Consider the following 15,597-nt stretch of genomic DNA (forward strand, 5'->3'; position numbering starts at 1 on the left):
CCCTGCAGGGATCCCACCACAGACCAAAGTACAAACACCACCAAAATCCAACTTGGTGGACCAATGAGTTTTATTGGGGCTACTTACAGGAGTGTGATTGTGGGGTTCTTTACTTACTGGAACAGAAATGACTCAAAGACAGCCCCGCCCCAACACGGGTGGCAGCTCACAAAAGCCGGGAACCTGGGGCACACGGCACAGCCTGCAGGCAGTTCAACAGGTTAAAGGGTGTCCTTTCTAAGTAATTCAGTCGTCTAGACCTCTTCCAGGTAGCTGATCTGATCTCGCTGGCAGCTAGGCCTGTCTGTGAGTGACTCTCAGCTTTTATTGCTTACTCCGGAAAAGGGCCTAGTGAATCTGGTCAGTTTCAGGGACTTCCTGAAGCTATTTTGAGTTGCTTACCCTCCTGTTTAAGAAGCTTCCCTGCAGGATGCAATGGAGGCAAGAGTCACACACAGATGTCTAGTTCCCTTGAGTGGCATCATGGCTTGCTGACCGTCGAAAGGGCAAAGTACCTGGCAGGTAGGCAAGAGACTAGATGGGCTCCTTAAAACTCAACCCCAAATGCTTCTTCATTTCTGAAAAGTTGTGCAATCTCTGCCCTCTAGAGGCTCACATCTTCTCCCAGGAGCCGGCCTCCATGCCTGGGGTGTGGAGTTATGCAACACAGATGTCCCGGGGGCCTGCTGAGTAGCTGGCCAAGGCTTCCTGGAAGACACTGAATGCACATGCAATTGTTCCCTGGGTGTCTTGGGGTTTGGTCAATAATTCTCTGTCACTCCTCAAAGTGGGGCAGCTGTACAGCTTGTGTTGTGCAAGTTTCTGTGGAGCAGGACCTATCTGAAAGCACTAGAAACTGTGTTAGAAATGGGGTGGCCCAGGGCTGTGAGAGTCCATGCAACTGAGGTGAGCATGGCTATCTGCCGATTATCCCCATCCCTGGCTGTCGGACTGTAACCTTGGGACAAAGAAAAGTTGATGCTTATCTCTACGGCCCTGGGAAATGTCCCAGGGATCTGACTCCAAATCTTAGGAGAAAGATGGTAACACAACCCCATACAGGTGTCCAGGCCGAAAATAACAAAGCAGCAGGAAGGCTGTCCGCTTGCTGATTCCAACAGTGAGTTACGATGCTGGGCCCCGAGCCAGGACTGCAAGTTAGGAGCACAGTGGCTCTGGCCTCCTTCCGGTCAAGGGCTCTGAGAGAAACACCAATGGCCTTCTCGCTCAGGAGGTGTGCACCCGGGTGTGCATGCATACACACACACAATCACACACACACCTCCCACATGGTTTCCGAGGGCCAAGGGCTCTTAATTGGCTGGGAACAGAGGACTCAAACCCAGGAGGCCTCCCAGGAATCGAGGGCGTAAACCCCATTCATCATTCATTCTCCTATCTCATTATCAGACTAGAAACCAACCAGAGAATAAAAAAGAAAGTCTATGCAAACAGCCCGGAGGGGAATAATTCCAGCCTGCTGCTGGATTAGCAAACAGCAAAGGAGAAATTCCAGGAAGACACCCCCCCCCCAACCCCCGACTTCTACCTCGACCCAGAAAACTAACAGCACAACTTGTGTTAACAATAGCAGGAACGAAGGCTGCCTTTATCAACAATTTATCCCGCCAGGTTTCTGGACCCTTCCAAGCCCCTGCGCCTGAGCTCACATCTGCAATCAGACCCAGGCCACATCAAAGTGCTGGGGGTGGGGGTGGGGGGTCAGGGGGAGCAACAATTAAAAACGAAACTATCAGAGGGTCACTAGTGACACACAGAGAATCTTCCAGCCGGGCTCTTGGCTGGGAGACAGGGTGAGGACAAAAGGCAGCCTGTGTGCCTCACCTCTCTGTCTGGGTCCCTATTAATTGTTCTTTAAGAACATTAAAGGCTGGTGCCAGGACCTGGGGACAACAGGAAAGAAAGGAAAGTCCACAGAGGCCTCGCTGGCGTGGCTGCCGCCGGCCTTGGAGCTAGTCATTGTTCAGTCGGTAAACATGGGAGACATAAAACAAATCTCTGGGAAACCAGGTTGTACGCTTCATATGCCCTCCCAGAACCAACTGTTCCCTCTTGGAGGATGACCCGGGCATGCATGTTACAGGACATTCTACAGCCTTGCCTGTACCAGGCACCAAGACTCCCTGACTTCAGGACATCCACCCATCCTCCCAAGTCCAGAAGGTGCTGCAGGAAAGCAGTCTTGAGAACCCCAGCTACTCCCAAGATTCCCACTTTGAAGGACTTGGCCTGCACCAATAGGGAAATAGGAGTGTGTTCTGGGATCCCTGGGGCCTGCCTGGATCTTGCTTCCAGGGCAGGGTAGCCAAGCTCGAGGTAGCCTGTTTTACTGGATGACACCGTAGAACAGCTAAATGCTCCCCAGCACATTGAAATACAGCCGCTGTCCATCTAAGGATGCCAAAACGCTCCGCAAACCACCCATTATTTTTTTTTTATGGTAGCCTAGGAAGCAGACTGAGAATCATTACTGTCATTTTTACAAGGCTCGGCACCAAAACCACGGACAGGGCTGAGGTACCGGGTCTCCCCTTCTCTCAATCTATACCCACCATCTCATGGAAAACCCCAGCACATCAAAAGGGAGACTCGTGACTATCAGAAACAGCCTTTGTGGTGAGGCACGCAAAAAAAAAAAAAAAAAAAAAAACTTTGGACACTGGAGACAATCAGAAGGGTGAAGGGGATGGTTTCATGCAAGGCGTTTTTTGGGGGGTTATGCAAGAAGGCACCAGGTATAATTCAATGACTAAATCTACAAGGTTGTGAAACCCCCTCCCCACGAACGTGGAATCAGCATGGGTCTCTCTTGTTTATTTCTGCTCTGGACACTCAATGCTTTTATAATCAGAGCAAAAGTTATGCGAACTTTATTTCTGCTGCTAAATCACAAAATAGCACAGAACACCAATCAGCTGCGCTAACAAGGGGAAGAATAAACATGAATAAAACCCAGCACGGTGTTCCCTTTCAAATCTCATTGATCCACGAGGCTCCACAACCTTCTGTGCACGCAGAGCGGTCAGCCAGCTCTCCATTGCTCCTCCCGTGGGGCATCAGCCGGCGCCCGGAAAGGGCCAGCACCAGCAAGCCCCCTAGTCCGTACCGCGAAGCCCTCCAAACCTACACACTGCACCTCCAGATTCCAGCTAGGAGACTCCCGGCCCCCAAACTGGGACCCTCTAACAAGACACACTCGGGGGCGCAGAGCGGCTTCCCGGTAAACAGTACTTGCGGAACAACGCTCCTCTACCCCAGCCGGGGGCTCCCACCCGCGCACCCAGGAGCTGTCACCTCGAGGGTGCTCGGTCACTAGATCTCCAAGACAGAAACCGGAGTTTTCAAATTCATCCTCCGGGATGGCTCTCTGAAGAAGTTGAAATGTGCATTGTCACCAAGTTTAACCCGGAGCCGCGCGCCCTTCGCTCCTCCCCAGAACTGTGCGAGTAGCGCCTGAGCCCCTCTCAGCCCTCCCTACGCCCCAGGCCCTAATGACCACGATCCGCAGCCCGAGCCGGGCCGTGCCTACAGAGGGCAGGGCACACGGAGCTCTGGGGATTAGGAGCTGCTTCGGGCTGGCCGCACCCCTGAGCCCGGGATGCAGCCCGAAGCCAACCCGCGCGCGGGGGTAGGGTGCGCCGTCCGGCCCCGGGCTTCTCGCCGCGCCTACCTGGCTCGCATGGCGCCTGGCGGGTCCTGCGGCTCCCTCGTCGTGCGGGGCTCGCCCGGCCGGGGGCGCGCGCGGCTCCGGGAACCACGGCGACGAAGATCGAGGGGCGGAGGTGGTGAAGAGCCCGGACGCCGCGACAGCTCAGAGGGCTTGGCTCTCGCCCGCGGGCTCAGAGGTGGTCTGGGCCGGGGCGGGGCGCGAGTGCGGGCGGGTCCCGGGCTCAGACAGCGGGCGCGAGGAGGGCGGAGCGCAAGCACGGACCGCGGGAGGGTTGGGGCAAGGCTGGGGGCGGAGCGGGAGCGAGAGGCGGGGTCAAGCCCAGGCAGGGTCATAGAAGACCCGGGGCGGAACTTCACGCTAGGGGCGAGTCTCAGGCGGAGAGGCGGGGCCTAGGTAAGGCTGGGGCTAACGTGGGCGGGGCATGCTCGAAGGGGCGTGGTCAATGCCTGACTGGAGCGAGTAGGGGCAGGATCTGGAGCTGGGGGGAAAAAGGCCGTGCTTAGCAAAGGCGGGGCCTGGCTTCAGGGGGCGGGGCATCATGGAGGGGCGGGGCCAAGAGAGCCACGACTTGGCGGATTGGCGCCTCCACCGCCCGCGTGCAGTTCCCGCCAACGCTCCTCCTTGTCTTCCTCCTTAACACCAGCTGAGGAATCGGGGTAGGATCCATAGGGGACTTTGCCCCTGGGCACAGAGTATGCGCCTCCGACTGTCTGATGGAGACATCCAGTGTCCGGTTTTGGGGGAGACTCTTGTCCTTCCGCCCAGAATCAAGCTTATTGAAGGCAGTGGTTAAGCAGTTAGGCGGAGAAAAAACTCGGCTTTAGGGAACAGCTACTAAGGGAGGAGAGCTGCTCGCTAGTTAGTCTGCAAACTCAATACGTGTCAGCATATTTACACTTTCTCTGCCCAGGCTCCACTGGCACAGAAGGAGACGCTCAGTGAATGAACGCACTGCGGAGCAAAAGCCCACGCTTGGCTGCTCATATGAGTCGTCTCACGAGAGTGGACAGTGGCTTGTAGGGTTAGATTGCCTCAGTGAGGTCAAACCAGCCTTCTGCCTCCGTGATAAATGGTAGGGAATGGAAGGGGCAACTTGGAAGTCTGAGCAAGCATATCTTTAATGTCACAAATCCAAATCCGGCAACCCATTGAGTCAGTCCTCACTGGCGACAGATACCGTTTATATTTTCAAAGTGACTTCAGACGTTAACGCAGATTGTCGTATCTGTCAAGACCGCATGGGGTGTTTCGAAATCGGAATTCCAGCCAGTAGTTTTGCATCTCATCATGTTCTTTATGCTCCCCTTTCCCTCAACCCTTGCACTCGGCTCTGGGAGCCACCCTTGAGAGGAATTAGGTCTTTTCCACTCCAGGTACAGTCCTGGTGGATTCGGGTAGACAGATGGGTCAATCTAGGGCTCAGACGGCGAAATTTAGTATTCTCTTCTAACATGGAAATCATTACAATTAATCTTAAAATATAGCTGCAGACCTCAAAGGAAGCAGTCTCCTGAAGGTTCAGGTAAAGCCTGGCTTAGCCTAGGGGGACAAAAGCATCCAGACTGTGGAGGGCCTGTCGGGAACCAGCCTGCTGTGCTGGGAAGGCTAGGCATCTCGGTGACTCACATACCTTTATGAGTATGAAAATTAAATACAGAGCGTAAGTCTCAGCAGAGTGCCTAGCACACAGTCGCTGTCACTAAGTTTTAGCTATTTGTATTTCTGCTACTCCAAAGGACTAACGTCTGTCGGAGACAGGGAGAATATTAATGACTATGGGCTGGGGATAAAGCTCAGTTAGAGTTTGTCCAGCATGCACAAGCTCTGTGTTCATCCTTAGCACTAAATAAACGGGGATGGTGTGGTGGATCCAGCCGGTACTTGAGGACTGAAGTTCAAGGACAGTGGAGACGGAAGGATCAAAAGTTGAAGGTCATACTCCACAACATAGTAAATTCAAGGTGCATAAGACCCTCTGTCTTAGGGGCTGGAAAGATGGAGCAGAGGTTCAGAACACTGGTTGCTCCAGAGGGCTTAGCTTCAATTCCCAGCTCCCTCGTGGCAGCTTACAAACACACAACTAACTAGAGTTCCAGGGCATCTGATGCCCTCTTCTGGTTTCCATGGGCACCAGGCATAGGCGTAGTACACAGACATGCATTCATGCAAAACACTAATTTACATAAAATGAAAATGAATAAATCTTTAAAAAAAAAAATCCTGTCTTGGGGCAAGAGGACACCTTGTCAGCTATGTGTCACATACCGTCATCCCGGTATTTGAAAAGGTGAGGCAGGAGGATTGTGAATTCGAAGACATCTTAGGATCTGTAGCAAGACTGGAGGAAGAGACGCTTATAAAACATTTTAAAAACACGGACGAGTTGTAAATGATCAAAGGTACGAAGTGATGGAGTCCTGAAACTGCAAATGTCCTAACAGCTGCACCGAGGAAGCTCAGGGGATACAAAGGAGCAGCGAGGTGAGAAAACCCAAGTGTGACCTGGGCAGTGCCCTGACCACTGGGAAGCAAAGGCCAGAGACACACCGCAAGTCAGCGGGTGGAACGGGGCAGAAATTCAGACTGCAACGTGAATGAACTTCACACTGCAGAGCGCAGGAGCCCCGGTGTCCACCCGGCCAGACAGAGCATGGGATACAGAATTCAAGCCTGCCTGCCTCCTCGGTGAGGGGTGGACTGAATCCAGGGTCTAGCAGCAAAATAAGGGAGAGAAAGAGAAGGCTGCTTCTTCCTGCCGTAAGTCAGATTCGACTTTGAGAGAACTAAACCAGGGAGAGAGAACACTGTGTTTAGATTAAGCCATCTGTGAAGCATTGTGTGTTCTGGAAGGAATGAGGTCTCTAGATACGCTTCCTGCTGAACGAGTGCTTTGTGCTTCTGCTGCTTTTTTTTCTTGCCCTTATTTTAAAGATCTCTAAGACAAAAAGAAGGGGGAAAATGAGCCACCCTGAGCAGTCACCATGTTCAGTATTTGTGGAGCATTATGGGTGCAAATGGGACAGCAAAAGTCAATAACCCGGGTTTCTCAGTACAAGAACAGTGCTCGTTTGTCTCATGAATTAAAGCATTCTGAGAGCTGGGCACATTGCCAAGCACCTATAGTCCCATCAGTTGGGAGATAGAGGCAGGAGGATCAGGAGTTCAAGGTCAGCTTCTCTTAAAGAGTGTGTTCCATGTCAGGCTGGACTCCATGAGACCTTGGCTCAAAACACAAACAAAAGCAAAAAATGTTAGCGGCAGCAAGTGTGGTATGAATGCAGACATTGGTCCTGAATGAAACCTTCTCTTAACGTTTCATGATGAAGGTGGATTGCTTGTCTGTAAAAGTTCATTGTAAGCTTTGGATGTCTATTAAGACTATGTACATGCAAACCAGTCGGTGGTGGCACACGCCTTTAATCCCAGCACTCGGGAGGCAGAGACAGGCAGATCTCTGTGAGTTCGAGGCTAGCCAGGTGTACAAGAGCTAGTTCCAGGACAGGCTCCAAAACTACAGAGAAACCCGTCTCGGGAAAAAAAAAAAAACCAACCTATGTACATGCACACAACACATGAATTTGATATATATACTTATATTTATAGATGTATACATAAAGCATTACAGACAGAGTGGTGGGCTATCAAACCTGATTGTGTGGGCTCATAGGCCAACTTGACCTCCTGATGGCTGGGTAAAATGAAGCCATGTCATCTGTGCCTGTTTTCTCATCTTAGGGTAGGCACCATTGGGCAGGTGAAATGGCTCAGGAGGTAGAAGTGCTTGTCATGTGAAGCCTGATACTGCGAGTTCAGTCCCAGGGACCCACATGGTGGAAGGAGTTGACCTCTGACCTCTATACCTATGCTGTGACAAGGGATAGCCCTCTTCTCATGATTAAAAACATGTAAAAAACATAGAGATAGATGTGATGCTTGCAAGGGTTAATTGAGATAATGTGTGGGTATCGATTAGCACAGCGCTGGGCACACAATACATCACTTCCAGATACAACCTATTACTTATATACACATATTCTGACAAATGATTCTTTGGTTCACCTTAAACCCAAGTGAGTGAGTCTGGTTCTTAAATTAACTCCAAATAGAGATGTCCTTTTCAAAGGGATGCCCATGGTGCTTTTAGAAGACAAGTTGGCGACACTGTCCAAGACAGCGACTTGAGTGAGTTCTGCATAGGTTTCTCTGCAGACATGCACTCAGTGTGTTGTGAAAACTGCGTTTTTGGGACACCTCATATGTCACTAAACCTCAAGTCTGAAATTTACCCCACACCATCACGTTTTGAACCCTTATTTCTGGCTCAGTGATGCTATTTTGGGAAACCTTTAAGAACTATGGCCTAGCTGGGAGAAGTAGGTCATTAAGGATAGGGCTTTCTCTGTGAGAGCCTGGCCCCAGGTTCTTGTCTTCTGTTCCGCTTCCTGGCCACCCATGATGTTAACAAGCCTCTCCCACACTCCCTCCGCCAGGAGCTAAGCTGCACCCCCTTTCTGAACTGAAACCGTGAATGACAATCAACCTCTCCCTTTCTACTCATTCTCCCTTGTAGGCATTTTCTTCCACGGATTCGAGAGTTACTGGCTTCTGCCTTCTAGACCCAGGGAAGTGAGATGCAGAGAAAAGACACTCGACTACCTATTCCTAACCCAGCTGCGTCCCATCCGCGCCGACCAGCGCTGCCCGCGCGCCCTGCGAAGTACTCAGCAATCAGCAAAGCCACTAACGCACGTCCAGGATCGCCAGCTCGGATCAGAGCAACGCCAAGTGGCTCTCACAGTCCGGAACTCTACAGACACTCTCTAGTGTGTCATCGTTGCTCTGGCCACCTGGAAAACACACTTCACACAAGGGGGTGGCTGCTCCGAAATCAGAAGCAGGCCCATCAATAAAGCATCTCTCCGTCTACTCGGGGATGTGCTCAGCCATGAAATAGAAAGGATAATATTTCTTCAGAGGAATGAAATCAATACGGACCAAAATAGCGGTGCAGAGGGGGAAAAACAGGGTTGAGAGCTGCTAGGAAGGGTCACTCTTTTTTTTTTGTAGGTGTTGCCTAACCGCTGGTAGGTTGCCCCTTTCTCATTGGACCCCATACCTGTGGACAGGTGGGCAAGGCTCGCTGGACTAGTGAAAACGCAAAAGCAGAGGCATGAAGTTAGGAGGGAGATCTGAAGAGAGTTAACAGGGGAATGGAAGACTGATATGATTGTATTTCCATGTATACATGTATGAAATCCTCAAAGAATAAATAAAAGTGCATATGTGAACTAGCTACAGAAGGGCTGAAGGCATATAGTACCCAATACTCTTCCAGCAGAAAATACAGGTCATAGAATAATATCTGGGGAGAAACAGTTGTTATCCACCATATAAAAAAGATTGATTCACCTGAACGAATGAAAAAAACTTCAAATTGGGTGCTGGAGAGATGGCTCAATAATTACGAGCATGTACTGCTCTCCCAGAGAGGGCAGTTCCTAGTGCCCACATCAGGCAGATCACAACCCCTATAACTCCAGCCCCAAGGGGATCCAACACCTGTGGCCTCCACGGGCACCCCCACAAATGTGCACACACATGTAATTAAAAAGAAAAGAAATGCGTTTGTTTGTTTTTTATAGAAAGAAATTCAAAGCTGCTGTCTCTGGCTTTGAGTGTGAAGAGAGATAACCTGCCCTCAAAGCCCCAGAATGCCAAGCACCACCCCACGTCCATTCCACAGCCAGCCAGGAAGGAACCCTGAAGACAAAGCTGTTTTCTTCTTAAGAACCCTGGCTTTCCATCAGTTACAACTGTCCCTCTGCCTAAAATTCACATGGATGAGACTGTCTCTTTAGCCGAATCTGCAGGAAATCCATCTATTTTGTGTTTATTTGAAACTGAGAATGAATCTGCGTGATTCTTGGGCTAATATTTGAAGTAGGAAGTTAGGTTTGTTAACAGCTAACGTTGCAACTTAAGCCTTTCTTAGCTGCCCTTACGAGTCAGCTGTGAGCTAGGTGTGCTGGAGCTCATATGGAATCCTAAAACCCAGGGGCTCAGGCAAGAGAACCTCAAGGCCGAGGCCAGCCTGAGCTACAACCAGAAAGCTTTGCCTTAAAAATTCAACAACAAATAAGCAAGTAAATGGATCAGGAGCATAGCTCAGTTGGTCAAGTACTGCATGCACACAGCCATTGGATTAATTCCCCAGTAAAGACCCCCCCCCCACTCCACCATGCCCCCCGTTTAAGAAAAAATGATGAGGTCCTGTAATCATTAGGCAGGGATTTAAAAAAAATACATTAAAAATAGCTGACCAAAATTATAAATCTTTTAAACTGGACATGGTGGTTCCTGCCTTAATCCCAGTACTCAGGAGGCGGAGGCAGGTGGATGTCTGAGTTCAAGGCCAGCCTGGTCTACAGAGCAAGTTCCAGGACAGAGCAAAGTTACACAGAGAAACTTTGTCTCAAAAAAAGGTATTTAGGAAGCAGTTCTCTCTTTCTCTCTCTCTCTCAGTCTCTCTCCTCTATCTCGGCGTCTTCTCTTCTCTCTCTCTCTCTCTCTCAACACCTACACTTAAATCTGTGTTAAACTTTTTCTTTATAAATTTCAACTTCACTTCAAAATTAAAACAATGAAAGTCAGCTGCAATTCTAAAAAAAAGTATTAACCATAGCACTGAGGTCAACTGTATATGTGACTCCAAGGACAAAGCTGAGTTCTCAGAATTCAAATCTGAGGATTGCACTACCCGCTGCTGTGGAATAATCCTTTTGTGTGCTGTGAAGATTGTCACTGTAATTGGTGTAATAAAAAGCCAACTGAGCAATAGCTAAGCAGGATAAAGCGAGGCAGGAGAGGCCAGGCTTGGAGGAAGGGGTGGAGTCTGGATGTCACCAATGAGAGGCAGAGGGAGCAGGAGATGATGTGCCATGCTAATAAAGGTTACTCTCACATGCAGAGCATAAATAAGGGAATTGAGGGTTAACTTAAAGATTAGAGCCTGAGCTACTGACCGAGCATTTATAGTTAATATATGTCTCCGTGTTGGTATTTGATGAGCAGATAGTAGGGGTAGGTGAAACTTCCACTTACACCTTCTCTTACTTTGCAAACCAATTCTATAAATATTTTAATCATGAGTCTAATATGAAATTCGGCCAAAAATGTTACATATTTTATTGTCATGGTATGAGAGATGAAGACATACTGCTTGCAGTAAGTTGTGATGACTGCATGTTCATTTCTTAAAGGTCTCACTCTCACTTTGTGTGTGTGTGTGTGTGTGTGTGTGTGTGTGTGTGCTGGGAATCAAATCCAAGACCTCTAACGTGCTAAGAAATCCCTCTCCCACTGAGCTACGTCCAGAACCCTTCTTTGTATATTCATTCTCAGATTAACAGTCAGACGCTCATCCATAATTCAAGATATTCACATTTCCTCATTTCATTACATTCCAGGTACGTAAGGGAAAAATACACATATTTCAAAATCAAGTAAATATATCTCCTTTCTAAAAAACAATTCCACAAAACCAGAAAGTCCTACCAAATACTCCCTCTAAAGAGCAGCAGCCAGGGCTACTGAGGAAATTATTTATTTCTCGTCTACCATGTGCTGACCCTGGGCAGGGGCAGCTCTGAGAGAGGACAAGGCCCAGAGAGACAGGCAGATCTACTCATGCTGCTGGGGTTTGGGGATGAGGAAGGAGAAAACGTCACAAGCCCCTGATGGGTGCCTTAAAGAAAACCCAAGGACTTGTGAAGAACAAGGAGACTGCTCTGGGCATTGGGGCTGAAAGCAGGTCCTAAGGAAGCCCAGTGGGAAGGGGGAAGTGGCAGGCAGGGCGGCAAGTGAGAGCCCCACCCCCACCCCAGGGTGGAAAGAACTAGAACTTTGCTTGGTTATAGAACTGAAAAGAAACCAGCAATGTGGGAGACGTCCTAAGGAGACCCTGTAGGGAACCAAGAGTTGTGGGGCCTCTGGACACTGCTTTATGCTTTGCCACTTCCTTACCACCGCAGAGAGCACTGCTTCACCGAGACTGTCATAGGACACTCCTATAGGAAGGAACATCTGATTTAGTCAGGAAACAATAGGTGACCTGTTTGCCATTCTGGGAAATGTTTATCCTTCAAACTCTAAAATGTAGAGACCATCCATCCTTTTGGCTGTCCTTACACAGACACACACAGAGACATACCACACACACACACACACACACATTCACACACATACACACACACACACACCACATGCATACATGTGCACACACACCACACACACAAGCACACACACACAAACATACATAGGCATAGAAGCACTGGATACTTTATCCACAATTCAGAAAGTCCATGCAGAATTCAGAAAGGATGAAGGCTTTATGGAAACTTCTGAAAATAACTCTAAATAGTCATTACATCTCTCCTTTATTCACTTGAAATGACTGTATCTAGAGAGCTTAATTTGTGCCAAGCGGTGTGCTAATAGCCCAAGTTCTCATTAGCAGGCAAATGAAGCAAAGGGGAAGCTTACCCAGTTCAAATGCTACCCAGGTCTAGCAGAGGAGGAAATTCTGCCGTTTCTGGCAGTCTGGATGAGACTGGAGAGCGATTATGCTAAGTGAAGTAAAGCAGGCACAGAAAGACAAATACCACACGTGCTCTCTCATCTGTGGGATTTAAAACAACAGACGCAGAGATGAAATTGCTAGTTAGGGAATCGGCGTGGGGGTGGGGAGCTGTGGATCAGAGGATAGAAGGCCTCATCTCAGACTGGAGAGATGGGTCGAGTTGCTTTTCATGTTGCATGATGTGGCAAGTATAGCTGTGTTGATGGCTAGGGCTGATTGTCAACTTGAAGGGATCCTGGATCACCCAGGAGATAATTAATTAATTAGTTAATTAACCTCTTAATTAGGTTAGCCTCTGGCCACGTCCGTTGGGTTATTTTGATTAGGTTAGAGGTGAGAAGACCCACTCTGATCTTGTTCTGTCGAAAGAGGAGAAAACTAGGAGCAGGAAGCATTCATTTTGCCCTGCTTCCTTAGTACAGGTTTGATGTGGGCCAGCAGCCCCCTCAAGCTCCTGCACCCAGGATTTCCACAATGCTGAACTGTATCTTAAAGTGTGAGCAATAAAAACCCCTTTCTCCCTCGAGTCACTTTTACTAGGTGTTTCATCACTGCAATGAGAAAAGTAACTAAGAGATGGTAAATAACACTGTATAATATACTTCAAAATCACGGAGTATAATTTCAAATATTCTCAAACACCCACACATACACCCAGAGAGAAGGCATTTGGGATGGACATGATAACTAGCTTGATTTAATCATGTGATATCCATATATCACACCAGCAATCCGTCTGTAACTTATAACTACATAATAATTTGTCAACTTATATTAAATGGTAATTGTCTGCGACTGGAAGACAATCAATTTGTGTTTTCAAGTGCTATAGACTTCCACGGATGTAATTTCTTTAGAAAACTCACTTGGTGTATTGCTTCCCTCCCCCCCCCCGAAAATGAAAAAGAGTGTGTGCGTCTCTCTGTGTGTGAGGGGTGTATGCATGTGAATGCAGTACCTACAGAAACCAAGGGAGGGAGTTAGATTCCCCTGGAGCTGGAATTATGCATGGTTGTATACTTCCCAATGTGGGTGCTGGGAATTGAACTTGAGTCTTTTGCAGAAGCTGTGTGGCCTCATAATCACTGAGCCATCTCTCCAACCCCAACTTGAATTACTGTAGCACAATACCTGCTCTACGTGCTACAGTACGGTTTGTGAGTTGGGCAAGGGGTTAGAGATTGAAACACACACACACACAGAGGGAGAGAGCGGGGGGGGGCGGGGGAGAGAGAGAGAGAGAGAGAGAGAGAGAGAGAGAGAGAGAGAATGCTCCTTTATTGTGTTCCAAGGCAGCTTATATAGGTTCTCCTTGACTAAATGGCTATGCCCTTACTCTCAGCTGCAAGCCCACCAGAAACCACTCCCCTGCCATCAGGAACTCCTGAGGGTCTTGTGCTCAGAGCAGCTGCAAAACAAGTTATTTGCTCAGAGCAGCTGCAAGCATAGGAAAACAAGTTGTATACTCTGGCATGGGGGGTGGTCTCAGGAAATTCAGGGTCTGGGGGTCCACAGTCCTTAACATCTCCCTCTTTTCTATATAACTAGACCAAGGTTCTGGGACAGGCATGGGTTGTGGGCAGAAATATGCAGCAATAAGTTGGAAATGCCCTAGTGAACATAGTCACTGTAATTCCAGCTGCTATGGTGGGAGCTGCAGCGATGACAACAGTGGCCACTACACCACGGTGATCCTGAAGTTTCTCTCAGCTGGGACAGCTCAGCACTAGCTGATTAGCAGCAGTCATAAATGCTGACCTTGAACTCCAGATCTTCCTGCCTCTGCCTCCTTCAGCAAATCCTACCCCAGCATGCACCACCAGAACTGGCCACGGTGGCTCTACCAGGCGGGGCATCAAATGGGCTGGAGTGATGCGCTCTTGCTGCTGCTGGGAGCCAGGGCAGCAGACAGTCTTGGGGCCCTTGTGTGGCTGCTGTGTGTGTGTGTGGGGGGGAGCTTGGGTCCTGCGGAAAGCCTGCAGGTCATGCTGCAAACAACACCCGGGACTGCTGCCAACCTTCCTGCACTACTGCCACCTTCTCAATATGCATGCATGAGCAGCCCAGCGGGGTCTGGGTGGCTCCAGGCTCCCCTTTGGCTCCAGCACTTGCTATGGTTGCCAACATGCCTCACTCCACCTTGGCTCTGGCACTGCTGCCCTCAGGTTCCACAACTTCCAGTAAACAATCATTTGGGGGAATTTGGGCATTCATTCTCTCTAAACTACTTCCTGCTGTTAGTTGGGTGAAGTATAATTTTTTGGAGGGTGTTCACAGCAATCTCTTGGGGGGGGTCTTGGTCTCATTCAAACCACATTACCCTGGAATGATTCCACAGGTTCACATCTTCTGTGGAAACAAAAGCAGAACCTCTTTTCCAAAGTAACAAATCCTTAGATCCAAATTTTAAAGTTAAGATACCTTTCTTAGCAGTCCCCAGAATCAAATGTCTCAGTCAAAACATTAAAAGAAAATACAATAATATACATAATCTAGATTCTCTGTGCACATTCCATCTTTTCGAAGTTTTTAATTCACTCTCCCACCTCCTCTTTATTACTTTCCTGCTGGACAATCTTTGAAGAGGGCATCCCTCAGAGAGTCCCTAGTTCCCAATCTCAGCTGTGCCTCCTGTGGAGCCTACACCACCTGGAACCACTATTGGGCAAGAGTCTGGGAATGAAAAACCACATAGACACATACCCATCTTCAACCCACCCTCACCATTTCTGAGGGTGATCTCTCAGGAATCCCTAGTCCTGATCTCACCGGGGGCCCTCCATTGCAGTATACAGTCCGCACTATATGCTAGACGCTATAGTATGACTCACGAGTTGGACAAGGGGCTGGAGATTGAAACAGATACACAGATACACGGATAACGTCAAGAATGCCCTCTTTTATTGTGCTTCCAGGACAGCTATATATGGGGTCTCCTTGACTAAAAGGCCACACAATAATAACTCTCAGCCTCAAGCCCACCAGAAACCACTCCCCTGCCATCCGATCACTGAGGGTCTCATGCTCAGAGCAGCTGTAAAACAAATTTGTTTTCTCAGAGCAGCTGCAAGCATAGGAAAAGAAGTTGTTTACTCAGGCAGGCAAAAGGTCACAGGAAATTCAGGGTCTGGGGGTCCACGGTCCCCAACAAATTACTTTTTCTGGGGAGAAATAAGTATGTGTTTTACCCTACGATAGAGCACAATAACAGACCAAAGAAATGATTCAACAAAGTCTAGCTCAGTGAACCAAAGAATTTACTGGAATT

At 48.8% G+C, this 15,597-nt stretch overlaps 1 protein-coding gene across 1 annotated transcript in view; it reads right to left on the reverse strand.

Annotated features, from left to right (window-relative positions):
* The window catches only part of Sh3bp4 (SH3 domain binding protein 4), an 81,183-nt gene extending 77,282 nt beyond the window's left edge, over positions 1 to 3,901 (reverse strand). Inside the window, exon 1 of the mRNA XM_038339124.1 lies at positions 3,692 to 3,901. The gene's annotated coding sequence lies outside the window, so the exon portion shown is untranslated. The remainder of the gene's footprint in view (positions 1 to 3,691) is intronic.
* Between the last annotated feature and the right edge of the window lie 11,696 nt (positions 3,902 to 15,597).

This window comes from Arvicola amphibius, chromosome 8 (genome assembly GCF_903992535.2).
Source record: "Arvicola amphibius chromosome 8, mArvAmp1.2, whole genome shotgun sequence".
Taxonomy (NCBI): domain Eukaryota; kingdom Metazoa; phylum Chordata; class Mammalia; order Rodentia; family Cricetidae; genus Arvicola; species Arvicola amphibius.